The following is a 20,389-nucleotide window of genomic DNA, read 5'->3' on the forward strand; positions in this document are numbered from 1 at the left end:
TCGTTGTCTAGCAATGGATTATTCCGTTACAGTATATCTAGTTTCCATGCTATATGATTTACGATTTGGCTGCAGCGTGAGTCTAACCACTGATACCCCACTACTTCTGAGGCTTAGAAAGTGCAAAGCTCTATCACGGCACCTCTTATGCAACTTAGAATTTGTGCGTTCGTGGCTAAAATCATTCGTAATTTATCCATGTCATTTAAAATTGGCAGGGTGTGAAGGGCAGGAGGTTTAAATTGACTGAGCCGTAACTCAAGTATAAAGGCCGTGTCATAGCTCAGGCGGTCAGTCGCCAGCTTCCCATAGCAACGGCCCGGGTCAGGTCATGTGGGATTTGTGGCGGACAAAGTGGCATTTCTACAGGTTTTCTCTTCTACTTCGGTTTCTCCTGCCAATCTTCATTCCACCAATTGCTCCACAATCACCCTCACCTATCATCCGGGGCTGGTACAGTAGGCCAGAAGTTGACGCAGTATCAAGTGGACTCAGTCTCACCCAATTAAGAATAATAATAAGAAATAATAACTCAAGTAGAGGAGATACTACCTCTTCAGGGTAGATCCCGATGTTAGGAACATTAACTTTTTTAATTTATATCGATTTAGGTTAACAAATTCGTTGTCTTAACCTGCTTAATACTTGGACTTTTAGCACAATGGTTAATGAAAGAAAATTCCCAAATAAATAATAAATTTTTGTTATAAGGACGGAGTATGGATGTATTATCCTTTTTTCACGTACAATGTATTACTGATAATGCGGAGGTCTCAATGAGCCTGGTTCAAAAATAGCAAAAGCGCTTGAGTGAAGTCGAAATTTTGTCATTATAAGGACACAAGCAATGGGGTTTACAACATATTACAAGCACGAATCAAATGGACGATGACAGCGGCCGCACGGCCTAAGGCATGAACTGTCTTTGCTAGCTCGAAAACTGGGATCGAGGTTTCGAAACTTATCAAGACATGAATGTGTGATTGCGTTTATTCGGTGACTGGGTTAGGTAGCGGTCTTATGACGGACTCATGCCCCGTAGTCCTACCGACTATCTGTTGTCTAGAATCAAGAAAATGGAAAGAAACGAAGAATTTCACGGATGCCTTATGCTCCAAATGAGAGCAACAAAGAAGAAACGTAACAAGTGAAGATGATCTGCATCGAATAATGAAGTCCATTAGATGCAATCGCATATTTTACTGAATAATATATAACATTACAAATTATCATAAATTTTTTCCACTCTTCGAAATTTTTACTTTCCTGGGAAAGTTAACTTCAGTTTTACAGTCTGATGAATAATTCATCTGCCTATGGTGAAAGAATCGTTAGAAAACGAAATGAAGGGAGCTGACATTTACCTTGCGTATTAATATTTAAGAAAATATAATTCGTTATATCTCTCTGCGTATAAAAGCCTTAGAAACTCAGAGAACACTTCTAGTCAACTGCTCCCCAATTTCTATTGCAGAAATAAACCTATTAAAATGTAAGGGGCAACGTGAAGCAGTTAATCAGAGCAGCACAGTTTCTCGCTTCTCTGATCTGAACACCGAGTATATCAACTTACAGCTACTAAATTCATAATTTTTAAGTTCTGCTACAAATACTGTTGTCTCTTGATCAAATGAATTTTGAAATTCCTTACTAGTCCAATGATTTCAAATTACATTTCACGGTAGAATGACTGAGATAACCCTTCGCGTCAGCGATTAAATTTATTGGCACGCCATTTTTTTTTTTTTTTGTAAATTCATTACTAACTAACCTGAGTATGAACAGAAATATTCGTATATTGATGTGGAAAATATACTGTGACATATTGGCCCAAAGCAAGAATTTGGGAGCCAGATAAATCGCCATTGTTAGGCAACGGCAATATAAAAGCAACAACAAAGTAAATGTTATAAGCGGTATTTTACATGCAGTCCGCGCCAATAGCGGTGCCAGGCAACAATGTAGTAAGTATTAAATCCAATTACTAATCCAAACCCGTTCTGTAGTAAGTCGATCACGTTACAATAATTTCCCTGAGTAGCAACAACTTATAATGAGCCTAACGTTACCAGTGACACATTGTTTCTTTTCGAACTGTGAACGACAACTTTTGCTCAGATAAACCATATATTATGTTGGATGACGTCGTTAAAGTTAAATGTTTCAATTTCTGGAAGATAAAATATTATATTAAGCAGTATCCCGTCGAATAAATTTTTATGCAGCCTCAATTACAAAATTGTACACGCCACAAGAAACTGGAGGGAGAGTTCTGTGACTGATAATAACTTCAGAGCATATACACAATATATATATATATGAATAATTGTTTCAATGTCTGGAACCTATTTATTATTATTATTATTACGTATTATTATTAGAGGGGGTGGGTTTCCCCATGTACTTAGACCAGTTACTGGTCCATTGTGCATCCCCCTTCAATTTCTACTGTCCCCATATCCTACCGGTACTGGTGCGTGCTATCAGCCCCGTTCAGCCAACGAGGTCGGCTGTCGGTATCTGATATTTCCCCCATCTACCAGAGGCATTGGTAACTACTTGGGCGGAAAAGTGTTGCCTAATTTCGCTCAGACGTCTCCTAGAGACATGAGGATCTTTTACGGCTTAAAGTCCTTCCCGGAGGACTTGTCCCCTGAAACCCTTCGCAGGGTTTGAACCCGCGTACCTTGAGTCATGGGGTGGTAACGTTACCCCTAGACTACGGAGGCCGCTTATGTCTGGAACCTAAATATCTGTGTTATTGAATGGGAACTGGTCGGTATGTGGACTGTTTGCAGATAATTTGAGAAAACTAATGGATTGGGTATGTGTTTTGTTTCAGCCAACAGTGCACATCACTTCACAACGACTGTCACGTGGTTCCTGCCTCCGGTATTGCTCCTGTATCTCAGGTTATGAGGATAAGGTAAGCGTTGCTTTTTTTTTTTTTTTTTTTTTTTTTTTTTTTTGGGCCGATCCCGGAGGTACTGCNAACGGCGTATGTTATGAAGAGACTTCAGATTCAGCAGGTATTTTGTTGAACTCTTGGGAAAATGTTATGCGGTGAACGCTTACTGATTTCTTCCAAAACTGTATGATTAACCGGCATGTATTGATGTATTTGAGAGTTTTTGTCCTCGGCACTAGTTGGATGTGAGTGGTCAGTTTCACTAACCGGCCGCTTTACCCCCAGGAAAGAGCCTCCGGTACCCACTGGATAGGAGGTTGGGTGGGTCCCAGAGCCGGTCTACGCGACATGGAAAAGTGAAAATTCTTGCCCTCACCGGGACTCGAACTCCGACCCCATAGCCAGTCGCTTTACCGGCTCTCATGTATAGAGTCCGAAGAAATAAAATCCAGCACTACATCTGCGAGGGTGCGTCATCGTCAGTTAATAACGCAGATAATTATGTCATCATTAGTAAGGTTCTAAGTTCTGTACGAAACATACTTCCGGTATACATACGCCGGTGGAGAACACGTTTACACAGGATTCTTCTTCGGAAAAGTTACCTACACGTGGTATGACGTACCTTGATTCATGCAGTGGATGCACCTTACAAATATTCAAAGCATTGTCAAGCTTTGAACTCACATTAACATATCTACTTTACTGGCTGGTGTTCGAATTTTATCCCCGAAAAGATAATGTAGAAATGAGAAGTGAATCGTGGTCTGGAAATTTCATTCGGCATATATTCGCATGAAGAGAGTCATGTATCACGTCTGTAGTACTGGAATCGCGTGAGCGTGCCACATTTTTGCGGATTATAGAACGGTTTATCCATTATTGTGGTCCTTGTTTTCGTTCGTATGGCAGCCTAACCGATGAGTCACAATCTGAAGTACTTCATATTAAACGAAGCAATTCGATTAAACCGGACTGTCGACAGCGGCAGGGGTGAACTTTAGCAATAGATCTGTCGGTCCGAAGAGAAATGTTTCACTATGGTTACAATTTCAAATGTTAGTATATAACTTCTCTAATCAATAAAAGGAAATACTAAATCAATGACGGCATGTAAAGAATGGGTAGATAAATACTGTCAGAGTGTTAATTAATCTTTCTTGCGTTAAATTCTCAATTCTTCATCTCATAATTGGTTTGTACACAGTTTTTAAACTGCAGTTCCATACTTTCATTATATCTATCTATGGCTCTACAGCCCTTTGTTAGACCTTGGCTGCTTTTTCGGTTTCTTGATCATTCACACAGTCTGTAGGACTCCTTGGACGGGGATCAGGTAGTCGGAAGGTCGCTACCTGCACACAGGACAACATAGACACTAAAAAAACCCACACAGACATCAATGCCTCAAGTGGATTCGAACCCACGATCCCGGTATTTGAGCGGACGAAAACAGTTCGTGCCTTAGACCGCGTGACCACGGTGATCGGCTCTTTCATTATATTAACAAATAATTTTTAGGTAATTCGATGACGCTGAATAAGTTACTGAAGTAACGTAAAATTACTATGCAAGGACTGTATAATTATGAATGGTATATTTTTAGCAGAATTGGAGGACGTTTTCATGACTGATGTTAATACAATTCTATCATGATTTTAATGATTATAAATTCATTACTCTGTACAGAGGAATCGGCTCTTTTGAATGGATCCTGTCTTGACCCGCTTGAACTCGTCGAATGAAATAATGACTGAGGAAGTGTAAACTGAAGAGTACGTCAAAGGGGGTTATGCCTGTCTATCGTAAGGTGTTATTCTAGTTTTTGTCTACACGGACTCAGGAAGACCGCATAAAATCTCAATCAAGATATTCAAACCTCGGGTGGGATCTGAACTCTGGACCACCTGAATACAAAACAGGAGTGCATACTAGTTTATTATCTTCGCATTCTGAGTATTTTCATCACCAAGAGAAGGATTATCTTGTGGCTTTAAGTATAAATTTTTCAACCACCTCGAAAACATATTTAGTATTAAATATTAGAAAAGTATGTCCATGATTTATTTTAACCGTCTTACAGTGCATACATTTATTCACCTTACTCTTCTCTCTTGCACTACATGTTTCAGCACAAAAGTGCAGTCACACGCAGTCACAGGAGCAAGACACAACACAAAGCACAATACACACACGAAAGTAGGAAGAATGCTCCGATAGAGGAAGATAGGTGTGACTCGCGTATTGAGATACGACATAAGGATGACAAATCCTGAACAGTTTTAATATTTTTAATATTTAAAATTTATCAATATATATGACGAGTATATATTTTAGTATAGAGACAACAGGGCATGCAATGAAGTAGTTTGACGTACAACGAAAAGCACCTGAAGATGGCACTTTTGTGCTGAAACATGTAGTGCAAGAGAGAAGAGTGAGGTGGATGAGTGTATGCACTGTAAGACGGTTAAAATAAATCATGGACATAAATCAGTGCAACAGGACTCTAAAATATAACATTATTAGAAAAGTAAATTAGTATAGACAGTTCAGTCGGTATAGCGACGGACTACGGGTAGAACGGCTGGGGTTCGATTCCCCGCAGGTGAAAGAATTTTTTCTCTATTCCACATCATCCAGATCAGTTCTGGGGTCCACCCGGCCTCATATCCAATGGGTGGAGAGGGTTCTTTCCCCAGAGGTAAAGCCGCTAGGGCGCGAAGCTGACCACTCACCGAAATATAGTGAAGAGGCAAAGAACGATAGGGCTATACCTGCACTCTCCAATATGTCTTCATGGCATTTTTGTCTTCCTCTTCGCTACCACTTTGGAGCACAGAGCTGATTTCTTAGTTTCATTGATCATTTTTACAGACTGTAGGATGCCTTGGACGGGTGATCAGCTCGTTGCAAGGCTTCTACCTAAACACAGGACAGCACCAACACAGAATAAACTCATACACACACCAAACATCCATGCTTTATGTGGAATTCAAACCCGCGATCCCGGCTTCAGAGCGTGCGAAAAGAGTACACCGCTAGGCTACCGCGACCGGTCGTCTTCATGGTGTAGTGATTGATCGATTATTTAATCACACTTGCGACTTCACCTTTGCCTTAAACTAATCTACAACCAGGGATGAAAGAAAGGGGCCAACGGATAAGAAAATACTTGGAAGTATACACAGAAGTGAAGACATGAATTTGGGATAGGGTAAAAATGAAAACTGAGAAATGCTCGGACCAGACACACAGGGGCTCAGAAGAGGAGTAAGATATAAAAAATTGTGTTTTCACACTAAAGCAAAAAGCGGACGGACAATGAGAGAAGCGTATAAGAGGAGTAAAAATGTGCATTTTCACATGTAGAACGTTATAAAGCAAATTGATATTAGCAAAAAAGATTTGTATAAAGAATATTCACTTCATTAAAATTATCCTCTTTCAGAAACGTTACCTTAGTTTTTAATACATTGTATTCTTCTTCTCTGTGACCACTCATATAATGAGACGGCGGTAAGCTACAACATAACCTCTCATTATAGGAATATGCTTTATCTAGCCGGAAATAATTTTGCACTTTTGCCACGCTAAACATCTTCGGTAGAAGAGACTTTTCATTATATTTTCCCTCTGTAAAGTTAGTAAATGCCGGTCACGGTAGCCGAGCGGTCTAAGACATGTAGTGTCTTCGCTCGCTTGGAAACCGGGATCGTGGGTTCGAATCCCACTCAGGGCATGGATGTTTGTGTGCGTTTTTCTGTGTTTGTCTACAGGTAGAGAGGCCTTGCGACGAGCTGATCACCCGCCCACGGAGTCCTATCGAATTTATAAGATCTAGAAAAACCGAAGTGAACGGAGAAGTTCATGAAGGTAGGCCTAGGCCCACTGGGGGGGGAAAAAGTTATTAAATACAAATATTTTTAAGAATAACCAAAATTTTATATAACAAGGAGATTTCTATAATTAGAAACTAGAAAACGGATTTACGAAACAGAGAATGAATCACTTTCATGCGATTTAATCTTTTAGAATGTGGATTTGCATTAAATTCGTGCAAATGTGAAACATTATACTATATTTTCCTCTGAGATTTTGTAATTTTAATTAGTGGAATATATCATCATCAGGTACAAGGTAAACCACTCCACTCCGACTCGGAATTCTTTGATGTTTCCGAGTTAGTCCATTTGTCCCTTCTTCTTCACGTATTTCCTCTGTATTTATAGTTCCAAAGTAGCTGCGTTCAGTGTAATGGCGTGCATTTAAGAACTACATTTTCATCGTTTCAAATCTTCTCATATCATGTGTAATTAAATCCTAGTTGCCACGCCCACACAAGAACGTCTAACACCCTATAGTTACTGCAGGTTACTTAACATGAAATACTCGTAATATAGCGGAAAATGTAACATAAACAGTTAAGTGTTAATAATCTGCAGTGAACGGTGAAATATATAAAGTCTGGCACTGCCACTGTGATGTACCGTGTTATGACGTCATTTAATTTGCCAAGATATTGTGAAAGTGTAGGCTACCACTATCATCAGGACAGGAGTAAAGATAGTGGCAGTATGTTTCTCCGAAATGTTGGTAATTATTTACCAGAATGTACGGTGTCATAACTTGCAAATCCACAACGTGGGACATAGTACAGTGTGGATAAATACAAAGAATTTGCAGTTGCAAGTGTCACGCAAGCATGAAGGACGATAATTGAAACCTCAAAAACAAGGCACGTTAGAGCTTGAAGCTCAGACGGAGAACAATTGAAATGCAGACTGAGTGCAGCTTATTTCCCTACAGAACCACAAAACAGAGCCGGTTGGATTTCACTATTGGGCCGCAGCAGATTGCTCTGCTGGCCCGAGTTGCAATAATTCCCACAGCCCTCTATATACTACAGTATCGGTATGCATTGTTTCATAGCGATCGCTATCTGTGACATGAACGTATTCTTTTCCGCTGTCAGGGTAACCATAACACTGTAATCAGTAATCACAATTCCCATTTAGTGGCGTGCAGTATTGAGGTAATGGACCGGCCCATTATTGTCAATATCAAACCGTTGATCATAGGCAGTTGTAGCGCCTGCAGTTCCAGTAAACTGAACAGACAATAGGCCTTTATACGACGATTAATATAGACTAGATATATCAGGGGTGCTTTGTACCAGTTTTCGAGTGGGAAGGATATGGTGGCCAGAAAATGGCTACGGGGTTCCGTGGAGTGAGGGAAGAGGAACATAATGGGCTACTGATGAAGTCGTTGAGACATTAAACTAAACCTGAATGAAGACCAGTATTAAATTTCAGTTGAAAATTATGAAGAGCGGATTAATTCCATCCACTAGTTAGAAGAGAACCTGAAATAGCAGGATTTCAGAAACGGTTGGCAGAGAAATTTTCTGGCTGCACGAGAAGAATGAATTCACCGTGTTTAAAAAGTCTTAACTTGACACACAGTGGCGTCCAACCGAAGCTGTGTGTAATTTTATTTCTGGCTGCCCTGTAGTCCTACTTCGTCCACCAAAATCTTAACAATTCTTGTTCCACATTCATGTTGTGTGTGACAGGAAAGTTGATAACCAACAAGAATACTGTTCATATATGTTAAAGTTAACCTTCAAAATGTATATATAAATTGTAACCTAATTAAATCCACAAAAGAGAACCCCTCTTGAGAAACCAGCAGCCACTGAGATACTAGAGAAATCTCCACCTTCCATGGAGCCCAGATTTTTGCAAGAACCCATTACCGACCGATCTCAATCCACTGCATTTCGGATATTTGCAATATTTCCCTTAAGTCATTTACGCACCCAGCTTCTACCTATTGAACCAAGGGCAAACTGTAGCACCTATCCTTAAGAACCTTTTAAATATCATCGTGCAACAGTCATAATGATCCCAAAGAAATCTTTGTACATGTTTTCTGACCAAAATTATTTATGTACAAGTACTTCTTCTTTCCCATTCTTGCTATATGCCCTGCCCATTGCATTCTCCTTGATCTAGAGTTTAACCTGTAGGCCTATAAACTTACTTTGGGACTACCTCAGAGGATGACACGCAGCTTAAATATGCATGCATGAAATTACGTAACATTTTTGTAAGTGAGATTATTTCAAGGAGGCTCATAATTTTATTCGTCCCACAATTCTGTTTGTTTCTGCTTACTGACTTTTTAACTACAGCTAAAGAGCCCAATCAGCGTGCAGTAGTGTACTTCCTCTTGTGTAGATATGTAAGTAGGTAAAGTTGTGTTTGCGACCTACACCGGCACTCGAATCCTCGGTAGTACAGCGCACTCTGGGCAGCAGTATAACGGTCCTTACTTCTGCAGTACTGGATTAATAAGGAACAACAAACGCGAAGACATTTATGCCAAATTCGTGTACCTGTACTTCCTTCATATCATCAAATACGTAATATTACAGACTTAAATCTTATATCTCTATGAATATATTTACTTTGACTGTCTTTTACACAAGGGCAGATGTATTTGAGAAGTGAGATTTGCACGGAGGTGAATTAGAAGACTATCGTTGTCTGGTGGAAAGATACAAGCGAGCAACCTGCTGCATTCTCCAGTGTAAAAGAATTTCCTGCCCTGAAAATAAAGGCAGTGTTATCCCCGTGACACGCTGGCACCTACGCTACGCTGCGTCACCTTCAAACAGAAAATGTTCTCCTTCATTTACCTTTCAATGTCTATATATTATGCCATTCATGTGGGATAATATTTAGACCTTGATGGATGCTACATAGTTATTTGTGTACATTGTCTTTCCTTAGCTTTTCAACAAAACATGCTTCAGTTATTGCTCCTAACGTTCACTGTTTACTTTCATCAAATTACACATTCTCTCTACTTTAATATAATATTCTGGCCAGAAACAGAAATAAAAGCAACTGTGACCGTAGTCACCTCCAATTGGCTGCAAATTGGAATACATTGTTGTATTTTTTTTATTGCTAGTGGGGTGGTATTAAGTTCTTTGTACTAGCGGCCACTCCTGGCCTATTGTATCAGCCCCAGATGATAGGTGAGGGTGATTGTGGAGCAATTGGTGGAATGAAGATTGGCAGGGGAAACCCAAGTACTCGGAGAAAACCTGCCCCAGCGCCACTTTATCCACCACAAATCCCACTTGACCAGACCCGGGATCGAACCCGGGCCGGCGCGGTGGGAAGCCAGCGACTAACCGCTTGAGCTATGGCGCGGCCCTTCCACTGCTCTAACATTGCTGTGTGCCCTGTATAATTAGGCCTCTAATTTTAAGGTACTTAATGTTTTGCAATCCAGAACATTTCACTCCCAGTTCCAACACTGGAAGGCCATGCACTGTCTACTGTCCGAAGATGTTTATTGGCGCCATTTTCCAGGACTTCCGCATTCTGAATCTTCTCCTTGGTCCCCAGACCGAAGGGCACGCCGTGACAATGCAGCAAGGGGCACCATTAATGTGTCTTAACTTCAGAAACGCTTATCAATTACAGGGTTAAATGGCGGAGACTGGTACGCATGATAAGTAATGGAAAGGTAGGGTTCAGGACGAGAAGCTCCTGGAATCATTGAAGATGCTAAAATAGCATTGGGAATGGGAGACTTAAGGAAACCCCGAAACATTTGACTGAGGGTAACAGGCAGCTATTAAAATNGACGGTTAAAATAAATCATGGACATAAATCAGTGCAACAGGACTCTAAAATATAACATTATTAGAAAAGTAAATTAGTATAGACAGTTCAGTCGGTATAGCGACGGACTACGGGTAGAACGGCTGGGGTTCGATTCCCCGCAGGTGAAAGAATTTTTTCTCTATTCCACATCATCCAGATCAGTTCTGGGGTCCACCCGGCCTCATATCCAATGGGTGGAGAGGGTTCTTTCCCCAGAGGTAAAGCCGCTAGGGCGCGAAGCTGACCACTCACCGAAATATAGTGAAGAGGCAAAGAACGATAGGGCTATACCTGCACTCTCCAATATGTCTTCATGGCATTTTTGTCTTCCTCTTCGCTACCACTTTGGAGCACAGAGCTGATTTCTTAGTTTCATTGATCATTTTTACAGACTGTAGGATGCCTTGGACGGGTGATCAGCTCGTTGCAAGGCTTCTACCTAAACACAGGACAGCACCAACACAGAATAAACTCATACACACACCAAACATCCATGCTTTATGTGGAATTCAAACCCGCGATCCCGGCTTCAGAGCGTGCGAAAAGAGTACACCGCTAGGCTACCGCGACCGGTCGTCTTCATGGTGTAGTGATTGATCGATTATTTAATCACACTTGCGACTTCACCTTTGCCTTAAACTAATCTACAACCAGGGATGAAAGAAAGGGGCCAACGGATAAGAAAATACTTGGAAGTATACACAGAAGTGAAGACATGAATTTGGGATAGGGTAAAAATGAAAACTGAGAAATGCTCGGACCAGACACACAGGGGCTCAGAAGAGGAGTAAGATATAAAAAATTGTGTTTTCACACTAAAGCAAAAAGCGGACGGACAATGAGAGAAGCGTATAAGAGGAGTAAAAATGTGCATTTTCACATGTAGAACGTTATAAAGCAAATTGATATTAGCAAAAAAGATTTGTATAAAGAATATTCACTTCATTAAAATTATCCTCTTTCAGAAACGTTACCTTAGTTTTTAATACATTGTATTCTTCTTCTCTGTGACCACTCATATAATGAGACGGCGGTAAGCTACAACATAACCTCTCATTATAGGAATATGCTTTATCTAGCCGGAAATAATTTTGCACTTTTGCCACGCTAAACATCTTCGGTAGAAGAGACTTTTCATTATATTTTCCCTCTGTAAAGTTAGTAAATGCCGGTCACGGTAGCCGAGCGGTCTAAGACATGTAGTGTCTTCGCTCGCTTGGAAACCGGGATCGTGGGTTCGAATCCCACTCAGGGCATGGATGTTTGTGTGCGTTTTTCTGTGTTTGTCTACAGGTAGAGAGGCCTTGCGACGAGCTGATCACCCGCCCACGGAGTCCTATCGAATTTATAAGATCTAGAAAAACCGAAGTGAACGGAGAAGTTCATGAAGGTAGGCCTAGGCCCACTGGGGGGGGAAAAAGTTATTAAATACAAATATTTTTAAGAATAACCAAAATTTTATATAACAAGGAGATTTCTATAATTAGAAACTAGAAAACGGATTTACGAAACAGAGAATGAATCACTTTCATGCGATTTAATCTTTTAGAATGTGGATTTGCATTAAATTCGTGCAAATGTGAAACATTATACTATATTTTCCTCTGAGATTTTGTAATTTTAATTAGTGGAATATATCATCATCAGGTACAAGGTAAACCACTCCACTCCGACTCGGAATTCTTTGATGTTTCCGAGTTAGTCCATTTGTCCCTTCTTCTTCACGTATTTCCTCTGTATTTATAGTTCCAAAGTAGCTGCGTTCAGTGTGATGGCGTGCATTTAAGAACTACATTTTCATCGTTTCGAATCTTCTCATATCATGTGTAATTAAATCCTAGTTGCCACGCCCACACGAGAACGTCTAACACCCTATAGTTACTGCAGGTTACTTAACATGAAATACTCGTAATATAGCGGAAAATGTAACATAAACAGTTAAGTGTTAATAATCTGCAGTGAACGATGAAATATATAAAGTCTGGCACTGCCACTGTGATGTACCGTGTTATGACGTCATTTAATTTGCCAAGATATTGTGAAAGTGTAGGCTACCACTATCATCAGGACAGGAGTAAAGATAGTGGCAGTATGTTTCTCCGAAATGTTGGTAATTATTTACCAGAATGTACGGTGTCATAACTTGCAAATCCACAACGTGGGACATAGTACAGTGTGGATAAATACAAAGAATTTGCAGTTGCAAGTGTCACGCAAGCATGAAGGTCGATAATTGAAACCTCAAAAACAAGGCACGTTAGAGCTTGAAGCTCAGACGGAGAACAATTGAAATGCAGACTGAGTGCAGCTTATTTCCCTACAGAACCACAAAACAGAGCCGGTTGGATTTCACTATTGGGCCGCAGCAGATTGCTCTGCTGGCCCGAGTTGCAATAATTCCCACAGCCCTCTATATACTACAGTATCGGTATGCATTGTTTCATAGCGATCGCTATCTGTGACATGAACGTATTCTTTTCCGCTGTCAGGGTAACCATAACACTGTAATCAGTAATCACAATTCCCATTTAGTGGCGTGCAGTATTGAGGTAATGGACCGGCCCATTATTGTCAATATCAAACCGTTGATCATAGGCAGTTGTAGCGCCTGCAGTTCCAGTAAACTGAACAGACAATAGGCCTTTATACGACGATTAATATAGACTAGATATATCAGGGGTGCTTTGTACCAGTTTTCGAGTGGGAAGGATATGGTGGCCAGAAAATGGCTACGGGGTTCCGTGGAGTGAGGGAAGAGGAACATAATGGGCTACTGATGAAGTCGTTGAGACATTAAACTAAACCTGAATGAAGACCAGTATTAAATTTCAGTTGAAAATTATGAAGAGCGGATTAATTCCATCCACTAGTTAGAAGAGAACCTGAAATAGCAGGATTTCAGAAACGGTTGGCAGAGAAATTTTCTGGCTGCACGAGAAGAATGAATTCACAGTGTTTAAAAAGTCTTAACTTGACACACAGTGGCGTCCAACCGAAGCTGTGTGTAATTTTATTTCTGGCTGCCCTGTAGTCCTACTTCGTCCACCAAAATCTTAACAATTCTTGTTCCACATTCATGTTGTGTGTGACAGGAAAGTTGATAACCAACAAGAATACTGTTCAGATATGTTAAAGTTAACCTTCAAAATGTATATATAAATTGTAACCTGACCATATCCACAAAAGAGAACCCCTCTTGAGAAGCCAGCAGCCACTGAGATACTAGAGAAATCTCCACCCTCCATGGAGCCCAGATTTTTGCAAGAACCCGTTACCGAACAATCTCAATCCACTGCTTTTCGGATATTTGCAATATTTCCCTTAAGTCATTTACGCACCTAACTTCAGCCTATTGAACCAAGGGCAAACTGTATCACCTTTCCTTAAGAACCTTCTAAATATCATCGTCCAACAGTCGCTGATTGATCCCAAAGAAATCTTTGTACATGTTTTCTGACCAAAATTATTTATGTACAAGTACTTCTTCTTTCCCATTCTTGCTATATGCCCTGCCCATTGCATTCTCCTTGATCTAGAGTTTAACCTGTAGGCCTATAAACTTACTTTGGGACTACCTCAGAGGATGACACGCAGCTTAAATATGCATGCATGAAATTACGTAACATTTTTGTAAGTGAGATTATTTCAAGGAGGCTCATAATTTTATTCGTCCCACTGACTTTTTAACTACAGCTAAAGAGCCCAATCAGCGTGCAGTAGTGTACTTCCTCTTGTGTAGATATGTAAGTAGGTAAAGTTGTGTTTGCGACCTACACCGGCACTCGAATCCTCGGTAGTACAGCGCACTCAGGCCAGCAGTTTAACGGTCCTTACTTCTGCAGTATTGGATTAATAAGGAACAACAAAAGCGAAGACATTTATGCCAAATTCGTGTACCTGTACTTCCTTCATATCATCAAATACGTAATATTACAGACTTAAATCTTATATCTCTATGAATATATTTACTTTGACTGTCTTTTACACAAGGGCAGATGTATTTGAGAAGTGAGATTTGCACGGAGGTGAATTAGAAGACTATCGTTGTCTGGTGGAAAGATACAAGCGAGCAACCTGCTGCATTCTCCAGTGTAAAAGAATTTCCTGCCCTGAAAATAAAGGCAGTGTTATCCCCGTGACACGCTGGCACCTACGCTACGCTGCGTCACCTTCAAACAGAAAATGTTCTCCTTCATTTACCTTTCAATGTCTATATATTATGCCATTCATGTGGGATAATATTTAGACCTTGATGGATGCTACATAGTTATTTGTGTACATTGTCTTTCCTTAGCTTTTCAACAAAACATGCTTCAGTTATTGCTCCTAACGTTCACTGTTTACTTTCATCAAATTACACATTCTCTCTACTTTAATATAATATTCTGGCCAGAAACAGAAATAAAAGCAACTGTGACCGTAGTCACCTCCAATTGGCTGCAAATTGGAATACATTGTTGTATTTTTTTTATTGCTAGTGGGGTGGTATTAAGTTCTTTGTACTAGCGGCCACTCCTGGCCTATTGTATCAGCCCCAGATGATAGGTGAGGGTGATTGTGGAGCAATTGGTGGAATGAAGATTGGCAGGGGAAACCCAAGTACTCGGAGAAAACCTGCCCCAGCGCCACTTTATCCACCACAAATCCCACTTGACCAGACCCGGGATCGAACCCGGGCCGGCGCGGTGGGAAGCCAGCGACTAACCGCTTGAGCTATGGCGCGGCCCTTCCACTGCTCTAACATTGCTGTGTGCCCTGTATAATTAGGCCTCTAATTTTAAGGTACTTAATGTTTTGCAATCCAGAACATTTCACTCCCAGTTCCAACACTGGAAGGCCATGCACTGTCTACTGTCCGAAGATGTTTATTGGCGCCATTTTCCAGGACTTCCGCATTCTGAATCTTCTCCTTGGTCCCCAGACCGAAGGGCACGCCGTGACAATGCAGCAAGGGGCACCATTAATGTGTCTTAACTTCAGAAACGCTTATCAATTACAGGGTTAAATGGCGGAGACTGGTACGCATGATAAGTAATGGAAAGGTAGGGTTCAGGACGAGAAGCTCCTGGAATCATTGAAGATGCTAAAATAGCATTGGGAATGGGAGACTTAAGGAAACCCCGAAACATTTGACTGAGGGTAACAGGCAGCTATTAAAATCGGGTATAGCCTGGAGCGTTGCTGTTTTATCAACTCGATCACTACTACTTTTCTGGACTGACGTAGCTACCGGTAAATAAAGTTTTATGGCTTTTCATTGTTGCTTTTTTACATAGTTAAGATGCCCCTCAACTGGTGTTTGTACATTGTAACAGGAACCGAAATATTTAATTCCTGCTAAGGATCTATCAAGTTGAAACCTTGGGGCCAATATTTCGCAATAAATTTTCTCGTTCACACTTTATAAATTTGCCCTTGTGCTTGACTAATTAAGCATTACCCCATTGAAGGCGTTTCGGGAAGTGGATGTATAGGTCCACATTTTCTTGACCTCGACACAAGTTGGAGGAGAGTGGTCAGCTTCACGCCTCGGCCGCTCTACCTTCTGGAAAGAACCCAGGTACCCATCGGATAGGAGGTTGGGTGACTCTCAGAGCCGTCCTGGACGACGTGAAGAAAATTCCTGACACTACCGGGACTCGAACTCCATCCCCTCGGTCATCCAGCTCGTAGCGACTCGCTATACCGACTGAGCTATCCCGGCTCTCGGTTACTTTTTACGTAAAATAAATGCAAAGAAGAATAATGTTCCTACTGCCTACTTGCGGTCAATAAATCCAACGTTTCTCACACAACAACACTTCCCCAAAATTTAGCTGCGAATAAAAGCAAGTCTTCTATTGCTTTCTTTCTTTGTGAATATTAATTTATTTACAAATTCAGCCCCTGTTCTTTAGGCTGTGGTAGAGGTAAAGTTGTCCCTGTGCTTAACTAATTAAACACTACGCCACGAAGGTGTATGGGGGAGTGGATGTATAGATCCACATTTTCTTGACCTCGACACTAGTTGAAAGTGAGCGGTCAGCTTCACGCCCCTGCCTCTTTACTCCCGGGGAAATATCCCCCCGTACCCATTGGATAGGAAGTTTCGTGGGACCGACGTGGAGAAGAGAAAATTCATGAACCTACCGGGAATCGAACTCCAACCCGTCATTCGGTTGTTTACACTGTGACAAAAATTAATTAAATACTAGAATATAGTGAACAAGAAAGCCGCGACTTGCGGGAAGTTAACATAAAATTTCGTATTCCTTTGGTGTTTCAAATTTACATAAATCACAATCCACATTTCTTTAATATACAGCTGAAAATGTGTATTAGTTCAGTTGTATCTGAATGTTAATGGATAACTTAACGTATTGAATTTAAATTCACAAGTTTCGAGGTATTTCATAGAATGATAATTACCACTCATATTCATATTCCTCACAAATAAATCGGTTCGAAGTTCACTGACTGAAAGTGCAGAAGGATGCTACAGTAAAATATTAAGTTTTTCGATTGATTGTATGTTTAGAGATGTGGACCTAAAACTCTCTTTAAATACATTGGTCGGATAAAAAGTAGTGGCAGCACCTCTACAGTTTTGAAATGACTCTTGACACATTACCACGCAGCATCATATCAAAAGCTGTAAGATCTCTCAAGGAAAATGTTAGTTTAGCGGTATTAACCGCTGCTTTCCAATGCCCATCGAATCATAACATCAGTAACCATTGAGGCAGCAGGAAGTAGATCGCCGTAGTCTATTCACTTGTTTTCGGTGGTCATCACATCCGTTGTCTAACATTCCTTGTCTGTTTGCAGGTGGACTCGTCTTCTGTACAGCATGCCTGTGGTAATGGCCCCAACGCATCTTCAACGAGCCGACGAGAGGACTTCTTCTTAGAGGAGGGCTGACTTTAATTACAGAGAACACGGGCAGATAAATTCCTCCTTTGTCTCCTTCTAGAAAGGAAATATACTCACAACGAGAAGCACATTCTCTGTCACAATTATCATGAAGTAACAGCGACGTCAGCCAGCGTACCACTTCCCAGTGCTTTTCGTGGCTAGGCTAACGTTACGATACTTCGACAGGGGAACCAAACCGTTGTGTTCAAGAGAATTACGAATATAAAGAATTACTGATATATATATAAATCAAATCCTGTGGAACGACAATATTTAATAAAATATGAGTGTGAAGAAAGTTAATATATACTAATATTTCATTGGTTTTCTTAAAAAAGAAAGAATGAACATTATAACGTGGGAGAATACACAATTATGTATCATGTTATGTAACAGCTTGTTTTGTTATCTATTTGCTGTGATTTCTTTCAACTAATTTACGAGAGAGTAAACTACAATTAAGTTACCTAAATTGTCGAAACGGAAGTCATGCAGTAAGTGCAATAAGGTCATTTGCCGATTATGAGTGAAATAGGACTCCATCTCAGCGTTATATTTCATATTTATAATGATGATAACAGGGTAAGACTGAAATCATTTACCAAAGATTTCATTCACCAAAGTAATTTCTAAGCATATGTTAATATTTCACTTTTTGTGCTACACATGCCTGCTGTATACGTTTACATGCTTAGTTCTGTGCATCTGCACATAGTACCGTGGTTCGATTTGGTAAATGCGGATATGGCCTAAGTAAAATATATTCAAAACACGTACAAAATCCTTTAACTTGCTCGGGAGGGGTGAGTGGGGTAGCAAACCGCACTTCTGCATTGATTACAGTCCACATGCAACGTAACAACACATAAAACAATAGCTGTGGCCACTGTTACCTCATAGCCCGCTTTCTCTTAGCTTGTTTCATTAATTTTGCATAAGGAATGGCCTAATAAGCAAAGAAAGCGACATAATTTCTCAGTGGGACCATGTATTTTTTTTTTATTGCTAGTGGGGTGGGACTAAGTACTGCGGCCACTTCTGGCCTATTGTATCAACCACCAGATGATAGGTGATTGTGATTGTGGAGCAGTTTATGTATATATCAAAATTATGTACTTTATTGTCATCCTGCCTGCGAAGCATTCTGCACTGGGCATGTAAGCGTATATTATGGGCAGCATGCACACATGGTCTTATGTCAGCATTCGAATTTATTTTAAGTCTGTTCTTATCTCTATATTTTTCTCGTAGAGCATTTAAGTTCATCTAATCCCTTTATCAGTAGGCCGATATTAATATTATTCTTTCTGTTTCACTGACTTGCCCAAGTATCGATATATAAGATTAAATGTCTGTTCGTTTTGTGACTCTTTAAGTTTCCAGTTTCTTCAACTACATTTTTAAATTAACTGTATATTTAAATGTAAATGAAACAGGTTCGTGAGTCATAAAACTACCGGAATACATCCCATTTAAATACACTCTACGAAAAGTAAAATTTAGCTAGTGAAAATAAACAGAACAAATTTAAATTTTCGTAAAATATATTAGAAAATCTTATTAAATTTAGAAATGAAAAACTAAATTTTTAAAATCGAAGACAAGTTTCACTAAATATATTTTCAAATAATTGCAATGCAGTGCGTTTAATATAAGATTTTATAGTACCGCAAATAATATTATGAAGAATATGTTAGAATTCGTAATTTTATTTTGGGAGATAACTATTAACCAAAACATAGAACTTACTTGCAGAGGGTGGGAATTATCTTAATTTCATTTTTATTATCTAAAATGTTCCGAATACGGAGTTTGTATAAGAAAAGGTATTGATCCTTTGCTTTGTGTCTTCCTACATAAGCAAAAATACTGATTCGAATGGTCTCAATCAAACATAGAACTAAGGCATGCTGGATGGGAACTGTCACGTGTTCACAGCGGCTCTTTACTATATCAAATGTCTCATGCAGCACTGTGCTTATTCCAATATACGTATGTTTCCTAAAGCGCTTTGTGACAGGCAAATTGCGAATGCCATTTCGCGTGCAAATGTGCACTCTTTCTGCTGTTGATAAGAAGAACCTTAGCCATGCTATCTGATAAGTATTTGAATTTAACGAACTTGGTAATTCCGAGAATAATAGTATATTACAATTAATTCCTTGGAGCTGAGTCCTACTTGAGAAGCCGCCAGTCGCTCAGCTACTCAAGAATTTCCCATTCTGTGGAACCCGAAATTTCATTATTGTGTTCACAAGAGTTTTCCACTGGCCCCTATCCTCAACCAGATGTATCCAATCCATACCACTGCACATTGTCCTTCTACTATTCATTTTCATATTAACTTACGGCTTAACCCTAGCTCTTCCTAGTGGTCTCTTTCCTTCTGAGAATGTATTAAGGGGGAAGAATATTTAATAAAGCCATGCAGTGTTAAACATCCTCACTTATATGTAATTAAGGTAGGCATTCAAAGAGCATAATTATCTTTATATGATAGGTATGTCTTTTGGTATAGGATAAAAATGCAAAAATAAGGAGGATGCTGGTCTTCATGAATATATTGCGAGGCTACTTCAGGATTATGCAAATTTTTTAGACATCGTTGTTTCGAGTCTATCGTTCAAGAAGGCAGTGAAAAAAATAGACTATAATGACTATTGTCAGTTACGGCAGCAAAACTGAATTACAGCTTTGTCAACAAAAACGTTCACTTCAGCGTTTGGGACATACATGCAAAAAAATTTAACGGTCCTCTGACACTGGCGTATAGAAGGATTTCTCTTTTATCTCATTTGACACTGTTAACAAATACCAGTGCCCACTGGTCCTTCGGCATTCTGTAGCTGATTACGATAGAGACAGCTGATACAATTCCCCGGTGATATCAGTGCAGTAT

General features: G+C 40.0%; 1 long non-coding RNA gene across 1 annotated transcript; it reads left to right on the top strand.

The window, feature by feature from the left end:
• Nucleotides 1–2,841: 2,841 nt before the first annotated feature.
• Nucleotides 2,842–18,432, top strand: LOC117282379. Its single transcript, XR_004513112.1, has 2 exons — nt 2,842–2,926; nt 17,404–18,432. It is a non-coding gene; the product is annotated as an uncharacterized LOC117282379 (long non-coding RNA).
• The last annotated feature ends 1,957 nt before the right edge of the window (nt 18,433–20,389 follow it).

This window comes from Cryptotermes secundus, unplaced genomic scaffold (assembly GCF_002891405.2).
Source record: "Cryptotermes secundus unplaced genomic scaffold, Csec_1.0 scaffold1058, whole genome shotgun sequence".
Lineage (NCBI taxonomy): Eukaryota > Metazoa > Arthropoda > Insecta > Blattodea > Kalotermitidae > Cryptotermes > Cryptotermes secundus.